General features: G+C 46.0%; 1 protein-coding gene across 6 annotated transcripts in view; it reads left to right on the plus strand.

Annotated features, from left to right (window-relative positions):
* Positions 1–13,277: 13,277 nt before the first annotated feature.
* Positions 13,278–23,966, plus strand: part of CEMIP2 (cell migration inducing hyaluronidase 2) — an 89,602-nt gene continuing 78,913 nt past the window's right edge. For 4 of the 6 annotated variants that reach the window (XR_014787765.1, XM_084834318.1, XM_084834321.1 and 1 more), the window contains exon 1: positions 20,431–20,556. The gene's annotated coding sequence lies outside the window, so the exon portion shown is untranslated. Of the gene's footprint in view, positions 13,392–14,832; positions 14,942–20,430; positions 21,009–23,966 lie in introns of those variants that run through there. The other 2 variants (XM_084834320.1, XM_084834319.1) reach the window with 2 other exon arrangements.

The following is a 23,966-nucleotide window of genomic DNA, read 5'->3' on the forward strand; positions in this document are numbered from 1 at the left end:
TGAGCTGTTCCATGCTCTGGTTGGTATCAATTTTGATGGTATCTAGTCATCTTGTTCTTTGGCAGCCAGGTTTCCTTTTGCCACTAACCAATCCGAGCATAACTGCTTTTTCTAGTGAATTCCTCCGCATAACATGGCCAAAATAAGTCAATCGCAAATCATGATTTTTCCATCCAATGACATGTCTGGGTTTATATGTTCCAGTACTTGCTTATTTGTTATCTTAGCTGTCCAAGGAATGGACCCCCCAATAGTAAGATCCTATCAGTGCTTTTCAATGGAATCTCTTAACACACTATCAGTCATGAAATGCTAGTTATTAGTCATGAAGTGTACAGTAATCAAATACCGCCTAATCAAGTACTGTGCAAGTAGGTGTGAGCTAGGCCTTATGACCAGCTAAAGGATTGCAGCAGGCCTTCACGCTGCTCCTGTGAACAACTGCCTTCGCATGGTAGCTCATAAGATTATGCAAGAGTTCCAGCAGGCATCTAATAGCTACCTTTCAAGAAAGATTCCCTCCTGCTTTATTCAGTAGGCTAAGGCTGGAACCTGCCTGTTGTATGGCCGCACCCACATTGGAGGCAGCACTTCATTAAGTCTCAAGTATTGCATTTGGGGGATCCTAAAATGGCTACCATTTCAGGAGGATGGGAGCTGAGTGGCGGTGGTTGGTTCTGTAGTAACTCCAGAACTAGTGAGTTAGAGATAAACTGTCCTGCCTTGTTTGCTGACCATGGAATGCTCCTTGGTTAAAGTGAGAAGAAAATGTCTTTAACTGACTTAAAAGCAGGCATACATAACACATGATTCAAGTATATAAACTGTTGAAAGCAAATACAGTTGCTCCACCTTTCCTCCTCCTCATGCAACCACTTCCTTCATTCTGAACCAGCCTTGTTCTTGCTTAGGTGGCAAACCTGTGTGTAGGCTGTACCATTTCAGGCTGCAAGTGGAATGGGGCAGGGGGTGGGCAGACCCCTTCTATCTGGAACAGATTTTGCAGGGGGACAGGAGAAACTGCAAAAATTATGTTTTCCATTAGCAGAGACATCCGCTGGATCAAAATCTAGGGTGGCCATTCATGCATCACCAACTATTTATTCATTAGATCTATATATTGCCCAACTGACAAATGCCCTTGAGGTGGTTTACAATCATAAAACACCAAAGCGATAATAAGGTAACAAAACAATAATACAGCTGATGAAAAAAAAATCCAGATATTTAAAAAACGGAAAATATTAAAGAGTCAACAATAAAACTGATAATAAAAACAACAAATTGGAAATTAAATACCTGCCAGAAGAGGAAGATCTTAGTCTAAATGCATATATAATGAAGATACCAAGTGGATATCCCTGGGATGGGCATTCCACAAACAAGGGGCCACCACAGTGAAGGCTCTTTCCCTGGTAGTTGCCTGCTGTAAATTGTGGGCAGTGGCACCCAAAGAAAAGCCTCCAAAAATTATCTTAATAGTCAGGCAGGAACATATGAGAGAAGGAGCTCCTTCAGGTAGACCAATCTTATGCCATTTAGGGCTTTAAAGGTCAGCATCAACACTTTGAATCGGATCAGGAAACTGACTGATGACAAATGCAATTGATGCAGCACTGGAGTAATATGTTCAAAATGTCCAGTCCCAGTAAGCAGCCTCGCTGCTCTATTCTGCACTAACTAAAATTTCTGGACCATCTTCAGAGGTAGCCCACGTATAATGTATTGCAATAATCCAGCAGGAGGTTACCAGTGCATGAATAACTGTAGCTAAACTATCTCTGTCCAGGTAGAGTCATAGCTAGTATATCAGCCAAAGCTGATAAAAGGCACTTTGTGTCACTGAGGCCACTTGGACCTTAAGTGACAGAGCTGGATCTATGAGCACCCCCAGACTACCAACCTGTTCCTTCCAGGGGGAGTAGAGCCCAATTTAGAGCAGGTTGAACACCACTTAAAGAGACAGACAAACCATCTACTAACAGAACCTCTGTCTTGTCTGGACTGAGTCTCAGTTTATTGGCCCTCATTCAGCCCATTACTGAGTCCAAGTTCAGGACATCATCTGCATTTGATGAAAAGGATAGAGAGAGCTGAGTATCATCCGTATACTGATGGCACCTTACTCCATCCCTTTGGACAACCTCTCCCAGTGGTTTCATGTAGATGTTAAAAAGCATGGGTGACAGAGGAATCCCACAACAGAGTCTCCATGAGGCAGAACAGTCTCCCACCACCACCTTCTAGCTCAGCTGTCCAAATGGGAGCAAAACCATTGTAAGGCTGCCTCCAACTCTGAATTCAGACAGCCTCCCCAGAAGGATACCATTGTTGATGGTACCAAAAGCCACTGAAAGGTCTAAGAGAACCAGCAGGGACATGCTTTCTCCTGGCAAATGTCATCCCACAGGGTGACCATGGCAGTTTCTGTGCTAAAATTAGGCCGAAAGACTGATTGAAATGGGTCCAGATAATCTGTGTCATCCAGAAGTGTGTGATGTTGACCGGCAACCACCTGCTCAATCACCTTGACCAAAAATGGAAGGTTGGCTGCTGGTCTAAAGTTATTACAGACCTCTGGATCCAGTTTCTTCAGGAGAGACTGCACCACTGCCTCTTTTAAGTAGATTGGTAGTTGCCCATCCCTCAAGGAAGCATTGATTACTTAGGTCCTTAGCCCAGACCTACTAGCTGTAATCAGTCAAGATGAGCATAGAAAAGGCAGAAGTGCTCAATTCCTACTTTGGCTCATTCTTCTCACAAAAGAGGGTCTATGAGCCCCCTGGCAAAGGTGAAGTACAAGCTGAAGGGGCAGGATTGCAGCTTGAGATCGATAGGCATATGGTCAAGGATCACCTAACTACTTTGAATGAGTTCAAATCTCCAGGGCCAGATGAACTGCATCCTAGAGTAATAAAGGAACTGGCAGAAGAGCTCTCAGAACCACTGTCATTCTCTTTGCGAAATCATGGCGGACGGGGGAAGTGCCAGATGACTGGAGAAGGGCTAATGTTGTCCCTATCTTCAAAAAGAGCAAAAAGGAGGAACCTGGGAACTCCAGACCAGTCAGTCTGACATCAGTCCCTGGGAAAATTCTGGAGCAGATTATTAAGCAATCAGTCTGTAAGCACCTTGAAAACAACACAGTGATTACTTAAAGCCAACATGGATTTGTCAAGAACAAATCCTGCCAGACTAATCTGATCTCTTGTTTTGATCAGGTAACCTCCCTTGTGGACTGTGGGAATGCTGTGGACATAATATACCTCAACTTCAGCAAAGCTTTCAACAAAGTGCCCCATGATATCCTGATTAGCAAACTTGCTAAAAGTGGGCTAGATGAAACAACGATCAGGTGGATCCACCATTGCCTACAGAATCGGACACAAAGAGTGCTTAGAATCATAGAATAGTAGGGTTGGAAGGGGCCTATAAGACCATCAAGTCCAACCTCCTGCTCAGTGCAGGAATCTAAGTCAAAGCTTATCAATGGGATCTTCTCAAACTGGGGAGAGGTTATGAGCGGGGTACTGCAGGGCTCAGTCCTGGGCCCAGTGCTCTTCAACATTTTTACTAATGACTTGGAGGAGGAGGTGCAGGGAATGCTGATCAAAGTTTGCAGATGACACAACATTGGGCGGGATAGCTAACGCCCTGGAAGACAGAAACAGAATTCAAAGTGATCTTTGATAGGCTGGAGCGCTGGGCAGAAAACAACAGAATGACATTTAATAGGGATAAATGCCCACTTCTGCACCTCGGAAAATGAAACCAAATGCACAGGTACAGGGTGGGGGATACTTGGCTCAACAAGACTACAAGCGAGAAGGAACTTGGAATTGCTGTAGATCACAAGCTGAATATGAGCCAACAATGTGATGTTCATTGAACTTATTAACAGCGATGCAGCGAGAACTGATTTCTCTACAATGCCAGTTACAAAATTCTGGATCAAGTGTTTCCAGTCATATCCTGTTCTGTCTGAGACTGTGTTGTGCCTTCTTCTTCCATTTCCAACAACATATCTTTGTGAAACAGGGTTTTCCAGCTTGTTGGTTATCAAGTCTAAATACAGAAGTAGACTTGTTGTGGAAGATGATCTTCGTTGTGCTCTTGCAAAGACTGCCCCGAGAATTTCTGATCTGGTGAGAAAGAAGCAATCTCAACCTTCGCACTGACGTTGGCTTTTTATGCATACTGTCGCAAAATGTAGCAATGTAGTTTACTGGTGTTATATTAAGACTGTTACCCATGCTACACCATGCTTCAAGACAAAATTTCATTTATTTGTAATTAGAAATAAATATTTCACAATATATAATTACATATTGTTTTTGTGATTAATCACTATGCTTTAATTATGTTCAATTTGTAACAATGAAAATACATCCTGCATATCAGATATTTACATTATGATTCATAACAGTAGCAAAATTACAGTTATGAAGTAGCAACAAAAATAATTTTATGGTTGGGGGTCACCACAACATGAGGAACTGTATTAAAGGGTCGCGGCATTAGGAAGGTTGAGAACCACTAGTCTATGGAGTTCAAGTCATGATGGATCTGAGTGACTTTATCCTCAAAGTGCACCACAAACTGATCACAACAAGCAATTGAGGGTTCAATTAGATCTTTATTCTGATCAGCCTGTATAAGGCCATGAACTACCCAAAAAAGCTTTGCAAGGCAATTTCATGATGATGCAATGATAGTGGAAAAGGATTTTTTCTTTGCCACCCTCACTGCCACATAATAGGCTCAATCTGTGTTCAGTCAGATTTGGCATGAGTTTTCCTCCATCTACGTTCAAGCTATCTTCCCCTTTGTTTTGTAACCCTCAGCTCCACAGTATACTATAGTACCAAATGCGTTTGGCCAAAGGGAAGAACTCGCTCTGGAGCAATCACGTTAACTGCCCATGTCACCTCTATATCCCACTAGAAGACAAAGGCTTTAACAATGGGCTCCAGCATTCTCTGAGGCCAGACCATTCTAACAGATCACCTACCTTTGCAGAGGGCAAAAGGAACCACAAGTCTAAACCTCAATAGAACATGAACTGACCATGACAATGAGGCCCATGTAGGTCTCCCACTTCCAGATCACCATCCTCCTGCCCAGTAGTAAATACCAAATCCAGAGTGTGTCCTGACAAACATGTTGGGCTGATGACATGCTGGGACAGCCCTATAGTTGTCATGGCAGCCATGAGGTCCAGTACTACCCTGGAGAAAATGCATCACCACTAAATAGGGCATGGATTTGCATAAGATTTGCATATGCTAATTTATATGTATAGATGCACATTTAGAAAATGCTATAATTTAAACAGTAATACAGTCCATCTCACCGCATGGGCCTGATGCTCAGTTTGATGTCCAAGTGCTGTAGATGGGCAAAGTTAAGACTCCTACTGACCTTTCTTATGGTTCTCTTTAAAACAGGCTTGGAATGGACAAGCCTGTTGGACTCGATGGTCTTATAGGGGTTGGGCTCGATGGACTTATAGGCCCCTTCCAATCCTATGATTCTATGAACCCTTCAAATAGAGAACTGTCTTTTGTAAAGTAGGACACATGGCCACCCTATCAAAACCCATTCCATGACCAAAAGGTCACAGTTGGATTTGACCCACAAAAGCATATGCTATGATAAACCTTTGTCAGTCTTTGTCAGAACCTTGTTCTACCACATTCACGTTTTTTGCTGCAAGAGACTAACATGGGCTCCCCGATCCTGGAGCTCTCTAGATGTGCTGGGACTGTAACTTCCATTATGGGAATGATGGGAGTTGCAGTCCCAACACATCTGGAGGGTACCAGGTTAGGAAGTCTGGACTAACACATCTACCTGAATGGAATTTACCATTGAAAACAACAGCCTTTCACTTCTGAAAGAAAGCTAGGCTAGAACTCCTCATCCCGACATCTAACTTTTCCAGCTGGATGGATTTTTATTTTCTACTTTTCAGTATCGAGGTCCCACCTGCAGTCTTTTAATAGCATAGGTTTAAATGGTGAAAACTAGACCTTTGTGGCAGGATTTCTAAGCTGCATTTTAAATCAAATGGTTAGTAAGTCTTTTAGAATGAATATATGCCCTCTGCTGACACATACACGTATTGCAGTGGTTCACTATCAGAAGCATATTTATCAACCAGAGACCTTTACATTAGTGCAAAAAGAATTCCAAAAACTCAACTCACAAATTACAAACAAAAATTTGAAGGGGATCCCCACCCACCCTAGTCAAAACAATTACAAAACAAAAGTAGGTTTAAATCCCCTACAACAGGGGCAGGTAACTGCAGGTGGTTCAGGGGTCATTTTTGCTTCCCAGCCCCCCCTCCCTGGACCACAGTCTGGACCTTGCAGGGTGCCTTTTTTTTTTTTTAATGACAGTTTGTCATGACTAAGCCACCGGGGCCGCGGTGGCTTAGTGGTTAAGATGCTAAACTGCAGACTGGAAGGTCGGCAGGACAGCAGTTCGAGACCCGAGTGCTGCGTGACGGAGACGCGTTCCGTGCACCTCGGTGTTCAGTCATGCCGGCCACATGACCACGGAAGCGTCTTCGGACAGCGCTGGCTCTTCGGCTTAGAAATGGAGATGAGCACCACACCCTAGAGTCGGACACAACTGGTTGGGGACACCTTTACCTTTACCTTTTGCTACTGAAATTCGGCAGCCAACTACTCCAGAGCACTGTACTGCTACACAGGTTAAGTTTATTGTGTTTGTAAGCCAACTTCAACCTTTTTGGTGCTCCATAGCAGCTACTGAGTGCCAAAGAGGTCAATTTAGCTTGCAAACAAGTTTTATTTTATTTATTTATTATTAAATTTATTAATCGCCCATCTGACTGGTCACCCAGCCACTCTGGGCGATGTACAACCCACCATAAACAATTTAAAACAATAAAATTTTACCATAAATTTTTTTTAAAAAAATACCCTAACCCACCCCAAATGCCTGCCTGAACAACCACGTTTTTAATGCACGACGGAAGCTCATTAAAGAGGGGGCATGACGGAGTTCCCTAGGGAGGGAGTTCCACAGAGTGGGGGCCACCACAGAGAAGGCCCTCTCCCTCGTCCCCACCAGTCTAGCTGTCCTGGCTGATGGGACAGAGAGAAGGCCATCCGAGGCTGATCTTGTTAAGCGGCCTGTCTGGTGTTGCTGGAGGCGCTCCTTAAGATAGGCTGGGCCGGAACCATATAGGGTTTTAAAGGTCAAAACCAACACCTTGAATTTGGCCCGGAAAACAACTGGTAACCAGTGCAACTCCTTCAGCACTGGAGTGATGTGATCTCGCCGGCGGCTGCCTTTAATCAGGCGAGCCGCCGCGTTCTGTACCAGCTGCAGTTTCCAAACCGTCTTCAAGGGTAACCCCACGTAGAGCGCATTACAGTAGTCTAAACGAGAGGAGACCAGGGCATGTACTACCAATGGGAGCAGATGGTTGGGAAGGTAGGGGCGCAGCCGCCGTATCAGATGGAGTTGATACAGCGCTGTCCGGCTCACAGCTGACACCTGAGCCTCCATGGACAGCTGGGAGTCCAAAATGACCCCCAGGCTGCGGACCTGGTCTTTCAAGGGTAGCTGTACCCCATTCAACACCAGGTCAACATCCCCCAGCCTCCTCTTGTCTCCCACCAAAGTTAAATTTGACACTTTGCTCCAGAGTACTCCAGCGTGGTTTGCCCTTGAATTTCAGCAGCAAACTGCCATTTTTTTTTTGTTAAAATGTTTTCACCGCCACCTAATTCAGCCACATCGCAGGGGGCACAAGTAATCGATGGGACATGTGTTGCCCGCCCCTGCCCTACAACATAATGTGTCCAGTTTATATATCATTTAAAACCAGTCAGAGTTCTGGGACATGCTAAGCTAAACTATTACTTGGGCGAGCTTTTGAGTTCTCCAAAATATGATTTCATCAGCCTACAAAAAGGCAGGGGGTGGGGGAAGAAACAGAAACATAAAATAATTTTTTTAAAAAATGGCTAGATGTGATGACCATGAGGTCTGCAATTTAGATAGACCCAGTCTCAAAATGGAGGTTATAGACTGAATGAATTAGTCAGTGGTTGGTATTGCAGGTATCTGATTACACCTAGCAATGCATTTTGGGAGAGAGAAGTAGCAATGGTTGATCTCTATTTCTGAAAACACAAAAGTCCAGCTGTAACTCATCTGCTTCTTGCCTTGAACAAAACACATAGGTTTCTGAGCAGAGAAATAGGACAGTCCTTATATCAGCAACATCAGAGATTAATTTTAGGTGGTGCACTAGGTAAAAAAAGGCAATTGAGGCCAAATTGTATTATGTAGTAGTTCGAGATGCAGAACCCTCAGTTCAAAGTCTCTCTTCAGGTAGTAGAAAATAATCTTCCTCTGGTGGCACATTCTGCCTAGAATGGCTAAATACAGTATTTTCCAAAGCACATAAAAGAGCAAAGATAGATGAAGAGTTCTGGAAAGCTTGTATATTTTTGTGGCTCCTAATAAAGGAATTGTCTTACTGTGGATTTTAGATTTTCTTCTCATGGACCAGCACAGCTGTCTTTACTCTTTTTTTTATCTATTACATGCTGCAGCAGAAGCTACCTTTATTCTAAGCACTACCATATTTCTACAGCCTAGCTGGATTTGCAGGAATTTATGCCACATGCCATAACGATTTTTGAAGGCCCAAAGTATGGTTAACTTGTTTCAAGGAGAGCTGTCTAAAAGGTTCATAGAAACTTTGGGCTATCATCTTCAGTTGCCTCATCTCCACAATTTGCCACATCTTTGCTCTACTGAAATAATTTGATGTTTGCACTGTAGAACTCTTGAATCAGAAGATAACATAGGTTTTGCACTTAACATACAGGAACTCTGCTATTAATTCATAATTTAAAGTGTGCATATGATTTTTCTTGAGATACAGAAAGAGCTGAAAAATTAGTATTCTGAAATTACCACTTCCCATGCACATTAAAGGGACACTGATCAGTGGGACTTAAGTGCAGAATTTGCCTCAGTCCTTTAAAGAGGATTTAGGGCTGAAATTCTAGGTATTCCTAAATTTCTCTGGATTGTGCCCACTTGCTTAAGGGGATCATGGAGCAACTGCCCAACTGTTCACAAAAGCAGCAAGTACACAAACTCTAATTAATTGTTTCCTCCTATATTGCTCCTAAACTATTATTTCTTTGTTTTCTTAGATGTTTAGATGCTTGTTTAGAGTTATATCCAATATTGGTCCTTGTTAGTATAGACCCATTACAATGAACGGGAGTTAAGTTCAACTAACATTGGGTAGAACCCATTGGATACAACCCAAGATGTTATTTCACTGCTAATATTAGCCAATGGATTATCATAGCCTTATGTTTGCATTCCCTCACAGCAGGGGAAATAGCCTTAAATGAATGGTAACCTAGAATCCTGGAGGCTTGGTTAACAGTTAAGGCCAAAACAGACACAATTCCTTCCGTAAGATTTCTTTATAAAGTCATTCCTTCAAGTATGGACATCTTGGTGTTGGTGAACATGTGTTCAGGTGAGTCAGCCAAGTATGGGACCCAGCCATGGCCAATGACAGTTATTCGGAAAGTAAATTCTACGGGACAGCACAGCGCACACATGGTTCTTTGCCTTCTAAAGCCAACAATAGGACCTGGCTTGGTACGTGGTTTTCTAGATAGCAGCCAATATTTATTTGATATTTAAGTATGCCTCAAGGTGTATTTTATGGTGCTTCCACACAAACAGGTTTGTGATCGTCAGGCATTCTGAATCAGAATGCTGAGTCATGTCAGAGCAATCCATATGCTGAGGTGGATGATCCCCATTCCAATCTATTTTGATTGTTGTCAAAACAGCAATGATAGCTGGAAACCACTGTGCCAGGAAGTACCACACTGAAGACGCACTTCTGGATGCACTTCCTGACTGAATGCTACCATTGCTCATTGGGGTGACGTGAAGCTGCAGGAGTCCATTCTGTTAAGCAACTTCCAAGCAGACAAGCAATAACAAAGGCGGTAATCAGGACAATGGGTTGGACCCAGATTTAGGCCTGTGCAACTAGGTCGGTGGAAGCAGAATTGCCTGCCCTCCCCCAGGACATCCCCTCCAGCCCCCCTGAAAACGCTACACAGAGTGTCGGGAGATCCTGCTGAACAGGGTAGACTGTTACAGGGAGAAGGAAAGGGTTCCTGAAAAGAGCAGAGACAACTTTCCTGAGAAGAGCTCCATTCACAGAAGGTGCCTCTGCCCAATTTTCAAGAATCCTCCACTTCTCCCTGCACCACAGCGTGCCCCATTGAACAGTCCCCTGACCCTCTGTGCAGCATCAGGGGTCGAGGGTGGAGGTGCTGCTGTGGGGAGAAGGGATCAGGGAAGTCTGTTTCCACCAGCCCAGCTGCACTCGGCCAAATCTTGGCCCAACCCAATGACTCCACAGATGCTTGTTTCTCAAAGGCCCCAATTTGTCCTGAACTGCTTGATGGAAAGCCCCACTAAAGCAGGAATTAATTAATTAATGGAGGGTGGTGTGGATGGAAAGAGGAAGGGTCATCTCTTCTTTACTATCAGCTGCCACCACTGGTACATTCCTTTGTGCCTCATCTCTGCATCCTGATATATGTCAGCCAGCTATTATGTTCTTCTACTAAGTTGCCTTTAATCATAGCAATATATCAAATTTTCAACTGCTAACAGCCTTTTTAAGGGAAAGAGGAAGACAAATTATAAGAGATATTTGTTTAGTTGACCTTAACTTTTATTAGCAGCCACACACACTCACAAACACACACACACACACTTCTTTTATTGGGTCCTGCATTTTTCTGCACTGACAAGTGAGTACTATGGAAGAACTTTATAAAATGTTGAAATTTGTCCACTTGGCTTCTTTAGTAAGTGTATTTTTGTAGCATCAAAACAAGGAATATTAAGAGTCTGGCATGAAATGTTTTGTAGAGAAGAAACAATTGGCTTATACTGCAAGGAGAAAAAGTGCAATGTACTTACAGTTACGCATTTTAAAAATTGCAGTGATTTCATTCAGACAGAATTAAGCAAATGCTTAAAATCAATAGACTTTTAAAGTGCTTAAATCTGTGGCTGAATCATCCACAAAGCTATTATGAAGCAGCTGTCAAATTAATCATTTTCTTCCATGTTCTCTCATCCTATTGAAGTTCCGTATTATGTGTACCCCAAAGAAGAAGAAATACTAGATTCCAGTTACAAATTATGATTTTATTTATTAATTCATTCATTCATTCATTCATCCACTCATCTTGCAAGTTGCCTTATAGTCAAAGCTCTCAGGGTGACATACATAAATGCAAATTAAAACACAATAAAATCAATAACAGACAATTAAATACAATAAAAACTAATAGGAGCCACAAATCCAGTATAAGATAATGGAGACTAAAAGATACAAAAAACAGTACTAAAAAGATTTTTTAGAAATCCGTGGAAATATAAACAGTTAAATCCGGGCAATAGAGTGTACAGTAAGTTAAAAGGCCTGAGAGAATAGAAAAGAATTTTGCCTGACACCAAACAACCAACAAAGAAGGTGCCAGGCAGAGTTCTCTGGGGAGGGCATTCCACAACTGGGCTACCACTGAAAAGGCCCACTCACAAGTAGCCACCTCCCCGCCCCATCTCAGTATGTGGGGGCACTCAGAGCAGGGCCTCAGGCTCTGGTTATGATCTCAGAGCATGGGTAGGAATGTATCATGTCATATTCTTTATTAGGCAGGTTTCCTAGGTTTTATTTTTCCTTTAGCTTACAGTGGTCCTTCAGGAATTAAACAGTGATGTCATGTATCATTAAAAGGATTTGTGTATTCTAAAAGTTGTTGTCATTTTAAATCCCCTTTTTGAAAGATAGGTGTGCATGTAAACCAATTGTATTCAGAGAGGTTCTCCAGGGACCCATGAGTAAGATTGCATCACAGACATTCTAGCTTTCCAGTAATCGTTGGCATAGTTGCCAATGACAAAAACATATCAAGCGTCTTTCAGGAATCTCTGGTCATGTTGGAACTGACGTTTTCAACCTTCTTCCAGACTCTACGTCTGTAGATGTCTGGATGAAGAAAAATATTGTGTAGTGGCCATACATTTTATTCTCAATGTTTTTAAAGCATGGCACTAAAAGCACCGTTGAGGCTCATGCTATTCCGATGCATGCATCAATGTTTTTCATACAGGATAGAAACCAGAAGAGAACCACTGTAACATATAATAGCTTGGATCCAAAGTTACACTGTATGTTTGACAGCTGACACATACACGGTACAACACAAGACAAGCTGATCTATTTTGGACAGTCAGAGCTGCGCACTTGGCAACTTCGTAAATCCAACAATTAGAAAAAATTACAGGGACATTCACGCAGATTACCAGGGCAAAAATAACATTTCAGCCCCAATTTGCACAAATGTGGGGAGGGATTTATTTTTTTAAGCCACAAACTGTGAGCAGGAAATTTTTGGTGGCAGATTTTTGTTTAAGGGTTAGCGAAGAAGTGGTAGACCCTCCAAAGTACCGCTTGGGCACCATTAGAGGGGGTGTCACTCACTCATGGGTGAGGTCACTCGGCAAGAGTGGCAGTGGTTTCTGCTGCTCTTGCCATGCAGCTAACATGCCAGTGCCCACAGTCCATCATGGGTTGGCAGTGCCAGGCCCAGACAACACAGCAATCCATCGTGGGTTGAACAACCCCAAGAACAAGCCATGAGTTGCTAGGGTGGCTTGTGGCCCATGCACAAGCCACCTTGTGGGAATTGGTCCAGGTTCACATGACACAACAACCCATCATGGCTTGTCACCTGCTACGGGTTGTCATGTCATTGCAAACCCAGTCAGCCTTTCATAATCTGCAATGCCAAAAGTATAAACTCGAGTATAGATTTAGGTCCTTACATTAAACAGTGTCATCCTTGTATGCATTTACCTAGGAGTAAGCACTTAACGCAATAGGGCTTACTTTTGAGTAGGCATGCATAGGATTGTGCTGTAACTCACTTTACTTTGAAAAGCACCACTTATGATGGCAGTAATGCTTGTGACTCAAATGGTCGAAGAAGAATCACTTTACTAATATTTGGCTCCCATTAATGTGTCACATGAGACAATTCCTGTTTTTGTAAGTCAGAAAAATAAGAGTCTGCCATGACATCCTGAACAGAGAGTGTGACAGATAATGCTCTTCCTGTTGCTGGATCAAGCCTTTATATTCTTTCTTCTCTGTAAGCAAAAACAATCATTTGCTCATTTGTTAACTCTCCATATAGATAGCAAACAGCAGCTGAAATGACAAACCACTGCTTCAATTTTCTGCATTTTCAGTAGTTTGGATATTCCTAACCAAGCAGGTAAGTATAAAAAGTATTTTATTCTATTATGTACTTTTAAAAATTATAATTATGTTACATTCCATTTAAGTCAAATGTTGAAATATTGTCACAACGATCATATCAGAGTGTACAGGATTCTGACAATTGAGAGATCAAGCTAGTTGTACTTTGCTTTTGATGAGAAATCATTCTGCCATTTGGTCTCAGGTTTTCTGATTCTAGATTATATTGATTTTTCTCTAGTTCTGTTTCCAACTTTGGCTATAAAAGTCCAGTACTTTATATTCTTATACAAGTGCTCAGGTTTCTCAAGGTTATGGAAATCTGCTATATTTTCAGTGGAACAAACAACACTGTTTACAGAACAGAACAGGGTGTTAACTCACTGCAGAATCCAGATTTCTACCACCAAATATTTGGCATTTATGAGAAAGAAAAGCAACATCTTTGGTTTAATATTTTACACTGAATTGACTTATTTACCTAATCACAGCTCAGCAGAAGAATGTAAAATCAATACACATGGAAACTACAGAAAACAGAATTATGGAGCGCTTCTTACGTTTTAACCCCAGCACACATTTGCTTGAGCATCTAACTGCAGTCTTGATTTCTGTACTACCAGCCACACAGCTATACAAGTAGACATGGGGATTCAGTGAAAAGATGATGTGCTATTTCTCTTGTGAGTGCCTGAAGAAAACATTTACAGAAAGATCCTATTCTTCAATTTATCAATGCTGGGCAAGATGGAATTGATCCTAAGTCCTGCACTAGAATCACAGAGTTATAGAATAGTAGGGTTGGAAGGGGCCTACAAGGCCATCGAGTCCAACCCCTTGCTCGATGCAGGAATCCAAGTCAGAGCATCCCTGACAGATGGCTGTCCAGCCTTGTCTTGAACGCCTCCAGTGTGGGAGAGCCCACACTAATAGTACACAGGGCTATGGACTGAAAAATGAATTCTGTTGTAGTGATACCCTTGTGTCAGCAGGATGTCACTGCCAGTAGAAACATCATCCATGGGGAAAGCTGGGGTCGGGTGTGTGTGTAAGGCAGTGAAGTGGAATCTTATGAGGAATCCTATGCATGGCCCTACATTTTGGATCGTTATGCCTGCGAAGGAGATGGCATATGTTAAAACATTCCCTTTCAAGTCAATGAAGAACCCCAGATGATGATTGCTCCCTTAGCACCCCCACAGCTGTAGTGGAGGATGCGATTCCAACCAGCTCTGCAGCCAGGGGTATATCAGACCCAGCTGGGGAATGCAGGCCTCCTCTATCCAAGTGTGTGTCTTAGGGCAACATCATTCTGTCCTCCTCTCCTCTGAACTTAGGAGCACACAAGAGGGCATTTGGGGATTGGTACACTGCTGAAAGGGCACTCTGCCCAAACAGCCAATGCTCACCACAAACTGGGAAGGGCCTAGCTCTAACAGTGTTCAGAACCTTTACAGAGACCTTGATGAAGGACATAAATATCCACCTGCTCCCCTGAATGGTGGTTCTTTGAATCTCAGCTCTTCTGCTACAGCTGGAGGTGCAAGGACAAGCCACCTTACACAGGTAAGCACCTTACACGGGAAGAGTCAATGCCTCAGCGTCGGGCTCCCCATCATCCTGTACCCCCTATCATCTTCTTATTGTTGTTTATCTCATCCCAGTCCGTTTCCCGGTAAGGCTATGGCCAGGGATTGAACTGGGCATCTCTGGAGAGTTCTGGTGGAATATAGCCACACATTTGGCCTCTTTACCATGGCTCCAAGGGCATCATACACAGGGCTGGGGGAGAGGAAGCTGGGTATGTACGAAGGCCCCATCACAAGTCTTTCTATATGTTCCTGTGGCTGTGTGGTTATGGAGTTTCTCTGGGACGTTTGGGTGCTAGCCTGCTGTCTTCTCCCCACCTTTGGTACTACCTGAAATCACTATTGCTGGCAGGAAATCCAAAAAATTTTTGGATTTCCTGCCAGTTTTGCCTTGTGGTAGTTACATTAACACAGCCATTCCCATCCTGGTGCCCTCCAGATGTTTTGGACTTCATCTCCCATCAGCCCCAGCTAGCAGACATTCATCAGGAATGCTGGGCACTGTAGTCCAAAATATCTGGACAGCACCAGGTCCAGGAAGGCTGCTTTAACACCTCCTTGTGGTAAGACTCAAACAGACACATCCTGTTACACATTGCAGTGCTCTTTCCTATTGCGTCAGCAGGCAGCTCTTAGTGGTTACAGTGAGCTTCCTGTTGTCATTTCTGCTCTTCCTTGTGAAGATGCCCTTTTAGGAAAAATCACCATGTGCTGATTGTATCATGTCAAAGGGTACCATGGGAATTAAGTTGCAAGAATCCTGAAAGGGTGAAGAATGGTGGTCTTCTGAATAAGAACCACCTCCAAACATTAGGGGTTGAGACCTGCAAACTCTGTGATACTGTGTAGTTCAGATGAACTTTCTGTCTGTTATACTATTGTCAGCCTGGTACTATCGATATTTAATCATAGGTGAGCGCCTGGATTTCAGTGGGCTTTATGCCTAATTATAAGTACACACAGGATTGCAGTGTGTGGCATGACAATTATATCCCCCACCCATTCCCAATTCTATCATAATTGAATGATAGATGCATCTCTGAGAAACGGACACAGCTTCTGTGTAATTTCACAACCCTAGCATTGTTAAAAATTGTTGATGTTCGGCAAAGTGATAATTTGACAGTATAGTCTGCCAGTATCCTTCAGCATTTTTAGATCTGTGGCCATCTTAAGTTCATGCAGGCATGATGGGATCGAAATTCTTCCTTTTTGGCCTTGTATGTGTATGGTAGTAGTAGTGATGGTTGACACCACGGCTAATGGTGTAGACCACCTTGAGTCAGGTTGTGACCCAGTTGTGTCTGGTCCGGCACACACATGCAGTAGAATGAAGTGGTAGCATGCTGAGGTGCTAAAATGGACTGTACCATTTCAAAGACTGTGGGTGGGGGGGATCACTCATTAAAACACCACCCAGATAGAAAACCACACAAGTGGATAAAGGGCTGTGCTAGGACCTTTCTTCCCAAGGTCATTGTTTTCTATTTGTAGGGAGGTGTACGTATACATGTATTTAACATTCAAAAGGGGCATCCTTTACTAGTGGCTCAAAGTCATCCTGGTCCAATTCTACCACCTCACTCTGCTGCATGTCTAAGCACAGCCCATGGCGTCAGCAGTGCTGCCAACTCTGAGTGGCCCCAAAGATGCTTTGCTGCCCCGCTGTCTCTCCACCCCCATCCTGGTGGCTTGCTTGCCTGCTCTCCCACCCCCACCCCCATCCCCACTTAGCAGATGGCAGCAGGAAGGGAACAAACAGGTCTCTTTTCCTTTCTTTTTTCAAAACATTGCACAGGGGTTGTCAGAGCAAAGCTCTGGCACACCTAACAACCTCTGTAAAATGTCCTGGAGAAAAAAGCTAGGAAAAGAGACCCATTTGTTCCCTTCCTCCCCAGTCTCTTCCCTCCCTCCCACTCTTCCCAGCAGCGGGAGCAGGTGGTGGAGGCAGCACCAAACAGCCCCCAGACAGGCAACCGTGGTGGTAGGGCAAACTATGGTGTTCAGTAAAGGACAGTGCTGCAGCATTTGAGGCTGCAACCACACACCATTTTAAATCAAAGTATTTTCTTAGGTGTGGCAATAAGCTGAACCAATGAGACACTTCTTTGAAGATGGGCAGCCAATAAGGGCACTGGAGGAGCAAAGGAGCAGGCCTCTCACAGCTCAACTACCCTAATTGGACCTCCAAAAGGCAGCGAGATGATTGGTCCAGCTTGCTGCCACTCTCACATTTGGGAAAATACTTTGATTTAAATAAAGTGTTGGACAGTTGCAGCCTCGACTGCCGATGCAGCGCTTTCCTTTAATACACGCCATCTGCCACCTGTCTTTGGGGTCATTTGGGGGTCCTCCCACACCACGGGGCCCCAGACCTATGCCGTGTGGTCTGACCCTAGTACTTGCAGTGAATGGTGTCTTAGGTACAGTGCAGAGCTGCTTGTGCACTCAGGCACATCCACTTGGAGATTTTTTTAGAACAGCATTTTAAATGAATGAATGAAAACGGAATCATAAAAGACAGTTTTGCAGAAGTAACCGCAGGAGGTCTCTGACTCTGACTTTATCAACAACACAATGCACTGCTACTGTAGCAATAGGGGTCCTCACTGAGGTTACCTTTAAAATGTGCAGAAAAGTCTTAACATGGATCTAGTTGTGAAGAGGAGATAATGGCTAGGAAGTAGATAAGAAGTAAATAAAGATTTTCTTACTGTTATTAAGAAATTAAAAGTGCAGTCCTATGCAGGTTTAAACAGAAAAATGGCCTACAACTCCCAGCATGTCCCCAGCATGCTGGGAGTTGTAGGCCTTTTTCCTGTCCAACCCTGCATAGGACTGCGCCCTAAGAAGAAGCAAGCTGTGCCGAATCAGACCGAAAGCCTGTCGAATCCAGCATTCTGTTCTTACAGTGGCCAACCAGACGCCCATGAGAAGCCCACACTGGAGCATAACAGCACCCTCCCACTCATGTTCTCAAGCATCTGGTACTGAGACGCATAAAGCCTCCGGTACCGCAGATAATATTTACCTATCATGACTAGTATTTATTTCGCTTAACTATTTATTTATTAACATTTATATACCACCTGATCTGCTAAACAGCCATCAAGGCGGTGTACAACCATTTAAAACAATAAAACCTTAGGACAATAAAAACAAGAACATTAAGCACAGTAAAAACATGTAAACTGCCCATTTTAAAAGGCTGAATGGAAAAGACTGTCTTCACTCTCCTTCTAGTGGCCAAGAGAGAGGGAGCTCATCCTAGTGCTTGAGGGAGTGCGTGCTACAGCGCGCGGGGTGGGGGGGAATACAAGAGAAGGCCCTTTCTTGCGTGCCTATTAGCCTTGTCCTCCATGACTTCTACTGCTATCATGTGTTTATTTCCACACCACCGTTAAGACGTTCGTCTCCGGAAGTTCATCACGACCAGATCTGGAGAGCCACCCTAATCCTGCACCGCCCGTGCAGCGTAGACAAAAGACACGTAAACCAGTTTGGCAGCAGATTCTCCATTTGGCCACTAGAGGCCCATGCGGGGCCTGCGCAGCCAGGGGGCGGCTGGCCGGCCGGCCGGGACGCGGGTGCAGCCAGCGACAGCGCCAAGCCCGGCCCTTCCGAGAAAGATGCGGGCGCGGGTGGGGCGAGAGATTCAGACAAGGGAGCGTCCCTCTCCAAAAAAAGCCCTTGCTATTATAGGCTGCAGATGACTCAGAGGTGCCGCGACACCCCTGGCGCAGCCGTACCGGTCGGTTGCGGCGAAGACGAAGCAACAGAGGCCCGGGCACCCTGATAGACTAAAAGCGCAATCCTATGCATGTTCAGACGGGAAAAACATCCGACAACTCCCAGCATTCCCCACTTGCCGGGGAATGCTGGGAGTTGTAGGACTTTTTCCTGTCTGAACATGCATAGGATTGCGCCCTTAACGAGTGTATAGCGCGGATTGAATTTCCGTGCGCCAGGCCGCGCTACTTCGCACGAAAACACCAAGGACGTAGAACGAGCGAGCGGGAGTAGCGCCGCGGGAGCCCCCCGGCAAGCCTTTGCTTGGGGGAAGTTAAGAAATCCTTAGCTGGACTTTGCTACTGCAGACAGCGGAAAGCAGCGAAGTGCTGGTGAAGCGGGACCAGATGCCGGCTTTTGCGAAGACAGCGGGGTGCATCAGCGGAGGCTGGTGGCTCTGATTTCGGTGGGGCTGTGCATCTATTCTCGGTTTCAGTCAAAACCAGCCAGAACTCTAAAGGTGCTATCCAAAGTGCTGGACCTCTTTGGGGGATAGGGTTCAGCACCTCGGATAGCTCCTTCAGAGTTCTGGCTGGTTCCGACTGAAACCCAGAATGGATGCGCAGCCCCACCGACATGGGAGCCACCAGCCTCCCGTGGGTTGTATCCAATGTTAGTCGGACTTAAGTCCCATCCATTTCAGTTCTAAGTAGGACTAACATTGGGGACAACCCCGAGAGTACTCTGCCACTTGAAACACGGGTGCTGCGACCCTCGGCACATGGACTTGGAAGCAAGCCCCATTGAACGCTGCCTTCTGGGCAAGCCCGCCTCGAGGATCGAATTTGAGGAAGGGCTATTTCGCAGGCAAGCGACATCGCGCCCTACTTTGGCATGGATGCGTTTTCCCTTCGGGATCGATTGCAGACGGACGACCCGAGAGCCCGAGGAGGAAAGGGGGAAAACAGAAGAGGGGCCCGTTGCAGGGGTGTACGGACATCGGGTCGGATGCGCCCGCTCCGCCTGACCTTTGCTCAGAGTGAGAGACAGAGTTGGTGTCAGTTTTGTGCGTGTGTTTTCCTCAGAGAATTGGAAGGGGGAGTTTTGAATCTCACTCCAGTAAACAGTTGCTGCAGGACGTGGTACGGTTCCAACTCCCTGCAGAACCTCTTTGACCCGAGGCGGCCGCAGATCGAGAGGAAAGTGCGTGTGTTTGCGCACTGGTCTCCCGCTACTTTCAGCCTTGCTCGGGAGGGGGTACCCCTTAAGGCGCCAGTCCTAGCCAGTAACTGTAGTCCCATTCGGTCGGGCACTCCCGAGTAAAAGCGCACAGGGCCGGGAGGAAGAGGCAACCCGCCCCAGAAAACCGAGTCTCGCCGCGCGCGGGCGTCCGCGAAGGGCGCACTCGCGCCTTGGCCCAGAGAGGGTTTCCCCGAAGCCCCGCCCCACGAGGGCTTCCTTCCCGGCCCCGCTGGGGCTGGGCGCGAAGCCGCCGCGCTCGCCGCTTCCCTCTGTTCCTCCTCCAGCAGCCGGGCCGGAGCGGGGGGCGGCGCTCGGGGCAGCTCCTCCTCCGCCCTGTGAAGCGGGGGGAGAGGGAGGGAGGGGGCGCGGCGGCGGGGGAGGCGGCGGCGTCACAGGAGGCGCTTGCCGCCGGCTAGGCGGAGCCGCGTTGCGTCGGGCGGGGCGATTTCCCCGCCAGCAGGGCGGGAGGAAGGCGGGGGGCGCCTGGTGCCATTTGCGTGCGGGCAGAAGTCGGGGCGAGCCGGGTGCGTCGGGCGCGCGCGAGGAGGGGCAGCACCATGCCTCCGCCTTGACCGCGCCGCCGCCGCCGCCGCCCGCCCGCCGCTCGTCCCCGAGGCCACGGTGAGTGTCGCCTTCCTCCTGCTCAGGCGCCGGCGCTCGGTCGGCAGACCCTCGCCCCCGCTGCCTCGCGCGCTCGCTCTCCGGGCGCCCCGCGCTTCGCTCTCCTCGCGAGCGCTTCCAGGCTGCCCCCGCTCTCGCCCGCCGGACTCCCCGCTCTGCCTCCCGCCGCCGCCCCCTCGAGGCTTCCCATCCTGCCTTATCGTCTGCCTCGCCTTTTTGTTCTCTCCCCCCCTGCCTCGCCTCCCTCCGGGCATTGTTGCCTTTCCTCCTCCCGTCCGCCTTCCTCTTCTGCCTGCCCGCCTCTCCTCCTCTGCATCACCGGAGATTGCTTCAAAACCCGCAGCACCCCCCAGCCACCCTCGCAGTCGTGAACGAAAAGGAGCAAAAAGCCTCGTCTTCCCCTGAAAGAGAGTGGAAGAGGCCGCCCTCCCCGCTCGCCCATCACCCGGATTGTGAGTACGGCGGGGTGACCCGGGCTAGCGATAAATCCGTGGCAAGCGTGCGTCCACACGCCCGTCCTTTTCTCCCGGTTCTGTTTTGGGGAGTGAACGCCGAACGGCCGTCGCTCCGCTCCCGGTGTAATCTGGATCCCACAAGTTTTCCCAGCGCTGCCCTTCACTGTTGCTTTTCCTCTCGTCTTTTGCTCTGATTTTGCTGCTACTCCGGCTTGGTTGTTTGGGTCCTGCCTGCCAGCTCTAAAATATTTCGCCTCAACCGCTGCTACCTGTCAGTTGGGCCAGGTTATCGTTTTGTACTTCTCCGTGTTTAAAGGGGGTGGGGAGGAGAGCGGAAAAACTCAAACCTTAGCCTGCTCCTGCAGCCTTTCTCCTGCCTCTCACAAGCACTTCACCTCAAGAAAGTGCCTCAGAGGAACACAGCCTCCCGTATTCCTCAGCAGGTTGCTTGCTGCAAGCAGCAGTGACCACCTGCATATCTGCTGCCCCTCAGCTGATTTAAAGACGCCCTCTTCTCTGCTCTCTTGCAAAACAGTAAAGTAAAACCCCAGGCTCCCCCAGCCCGGTACCCTCCAGATGTGTGTAACTTCAGCACCCATCATTCCCAGCCAACGGTGCCATTGGCCATGCTGGCTGGGAAGCATGGGTTGCAGTCCAGCACATCTGGAGGGCATGAGGCCGGGGACCTCTGCTTTAGCCTTTTCCACTCCCCTTGGCATTGCAAGAAGGAAGCAGTCCACAAGTTACTTTGTCAGACTGCTGCTGCTGGGATGGGAACCTAGGAAGCTGCCTTAGGCTGAGTCAGACTATTGGTCCATCTAGCTCAGTACTATTTACACTTGGGGGGGAGGGAACCTGTGGCCCCCCAGATGTTGTTGGGCTAAAACTCCCATCATCCCTGACATCCCTGTTGCTGGGCTACAACAGAACTCTTGTTTCTTTTTTTAGAATAGTAATTATTTTAACTTGGTTTTATTCTTGTATCCTATCTGCTATTCACCGCTCTGAAATCTTTGGATGTGGAGCAGTATAAATAAAAGAAATAACTCCCATCATCCCTGTTGGAGACCAACAGCATTTGGAGAGCCACAGTTTTCCACCCTTTGGGCAGAATCTAAAGGGGCACTTACATCCCTGCCAATTCTTGTATCCCCGTCAAATATCCCACCAGTCCATTGCACAAGTGGCCCCCGCCACTTCCAGGGCACCCCAAAATGAGTGAAAAAGCTCATTTCTGGAAAGAGGCAGGTTGGCGGAGCTCACATGAAGGAGCTCCTCCAACCTGCCTCCTTCCAGAAACGAGCTTGTTTCAGGGCTTCCCCTAGGAAGCATTAACTCTCCCTTGTGTAAGTGGTGGGCTCCACTTGTGCAATGGAATTGGCGGGACCTACCACTTGCAGGAGGGAATCAGCGGGGTGGAAAGGAATCAGTGAGGGTGTAAGTGCCCCATTGGATGCTACCCTTAGTCTGTACCAGGAGTGGGGAATATGTGACTCTCCAGATGTTGGACTGCAACTCCCATCAGCCCTAGCCAGCATAGCCAATGGTGAGGGATGATGGCAGTTGCCGTCCAACAATATCTGGAGGGCTGTACATTCCCACCCCTGGTCTACACTGACTGGCAGCAGCTTTCTGGGATTTCAGACAGTAGTCTTTCCTAGCCCTATCTGAACATGCCAGGAATGGACCTGGGATCTTTTACATGCAAGGCGTGCACTGTACCATGGTGCCTACAGCTCTTCCCTGTTTATAGCTGGTGGTGCTGCAGGAGAAAGAGGCACTCAGCACCACCTTCATTAAATAATAACTGCACTAGGAAATAGAAGCCTCTCCTCTCTCCAGCCACCCTGTCTCCTATTTGATGAATTGCATCAAAGAAAATATTAACAATCAAAGAAAGCTGCACACGGATAACTTTCTGTGACACTTTACGTGAATCATCATGATATATCTGGCTAAAAAACCCCTGCGTCTTGAATTCTTAATTTAGTGGTAAGTATAAAAGCTCTTATCCAGGATTGTGTGCTGACTTCTGGCATGTGTGGATTCTTGTGGAAACTAAATGGAACATTCTCATTTTGTGAATTCCTAATAACAATTGAATTATAATGTGTTTGGGAAGACTTTACAAAAGTGATTTTATGAAATAAAAGGGAAACTTATTTACATAACTCTTCCACCACAACACATTCAAAGTGACACACAAGGATTAAAAACCTGACCAGCTTTGATCTAGTCTTGATGTTTATATTGCTCGATCTGCTATGAAGGATAATATTGGCAGCAAGGATACAGAAATGAGTTTTTACAGTCTTAATGCAATATGCTCTGTAAAATGCTTAAACAAGCCACCATAAAGCAAATCAATGGGAAATCTGTGGGTGAAGCCAGCAAACCAATAATAAAAGACTGTAGCTTAAGGCTAGTTGTAAAGCAGTTATAGCACAAACATCAGTACAGTCAGCTTTATTCAGATGACCTTTTCCCTTCAAATTGTGGATGACTTCCACTCAGTATGTGGTGTCATCACCATGGAATTTAAGTTATCTGAACTGGTTTTTGCTTAGGGCTACAGTATTTAATTAATAAATACTAAAAAGGTGCTCCTGATTCTTTCAGAAATGTATTTTTAATACAAGTACTTAAAACTGCAGATGGCTAGTACTATCAGAAGAGGCATTCTCCCTTTTCTCTTGAATGGGACGGAATGTAATCTCTTCTAAGAATATGTTGACTATGGCACATGGGTGCATTGTCTTCTAAAGCAGCCTGCCCCAACTTGGGTACCCAGATACTAAATTACAACTCCCATCATCTGGCCATTAGCCATGTTGGCTGGGGATGATGAAATGTATAGTCCAACATCAGCTGATGATCGAAGGTTGGGGAAGGCTGTTTGTAAAGTATACTTCTTGATTCAGAATTGTTGGTTTTAATTGTATACACATTTAATTG

The sequence above is a fragment of the Heloderma suspectum genome, chromosome 2 (assembly GCF_057233095.1).
Source record: "Heloderma suspectum isolate Gila_16-S chromosome 2, 16-S_ref, whole genome shotgun sequence".
Lineage (NCBI taxonomy): Eukaryota > Metazoa > Chordata > Lepidosauria > Squamata > Helodermatidae > Heloderma > Heloderma suspectum.